This window comes from Mandrillus leucophaeus, unplaced genomic scaffold (assembly GCF_000951045.1).
Source record: "Mandrillus leucophaeus isolate KB7577 unplaced genomic scaffold, Mleu.le_1.0 Scaffold1286, whole genome shotgun sequence".
Classification (NCBI taxonomy): Eukaryota; Metazoa; Chordata; class Mammalia; order Primates; family Cercopithecidae; genus Mandrillus; species Mandrillus leucophaeus.
Genome location: NW_012101239.1, coordinates 38852 through 39847, shown reverse-complemented (window position 1 = coordinate 39847; position 996 = coordinate 38852).

The window sequence follows — 996 nt, the reverse complement described above, 5'->3', positions numbered from 1 at the left end:
TATTCTTCAGTCTCTCACAGTGTCTAGCCCATTATTTTAATATCATTATGTCCCCCCAAAAGGTACTTGAAACATGAGTCCAATACTCCTCCATCATAAAAATTGAAAAAAAAAAAAAAAATGAATTTCTCAATAGTAGGGTGAAACTGAAGCGAGAGGCACAGAAAATGAACTAATGACAACAAAAGATAAATTGAATTCCTTAAAAACCAGTTACTTTATAAAAATGACAAACTATCTTGTGAAAGAAGCTCCAGGTTAATTTTTTGTTGTTCTTTAAGTCTATTTGTGAAGAGAGAACATCATTAGTATTTGCAGAGATTGATGGAGCAGGTGAGAGGGCCAGTATGTGCCATGACATGTATGCCTAATGACTTGCTATTATCCCCACTAATAGCATGTGAGAAAACAAGAAACACAGGTAGATACGTATGCATAACTTCATAATTAGAATCCCTTCCTATCTTCCCCAAATGACGGAGGAGAGACTTAGGAGGAAAAAAGTAAGTCAGAATTTACCCAGAAAGAATCCAGACTGTTCTGGTCCCTGTTTAAAAGAACCTTACCACAAAGTTGGATCCATAGGATTTCAAAGGTAGTTTTATACAAGGGGCTCTTTGAGTTAATGGTTTGAGAGCTATTATGGTTCAAGCACTCCTTTGTTTTCTACTCTCTCCTTTTGTGTTGTACTCTGTCATAAAACAAGCACAGGATGTTTTCGATATTAGAAGTCTGTGATTAGAGGTAGCATTTAGATGGGTAGACAGCAGAGCTGCAGAAAATAGTTGAAAGGCAGTGTTTTAATTTTCTATTTGTTGCAAAACTAAGTGATTCAAAATTTATTTGCTTAAAATAACTACTATTTCTTTGCCCACAATACTGTGTGTTGGTATTTAGCCAGGGTTTAGCTGGGGAACTAATCACAGTTCCACGTGGGAATAAGTGAGTGCTACTCATGCATTCACAGTCAATTGGCAAGTTATTTTGTGGTTGGCA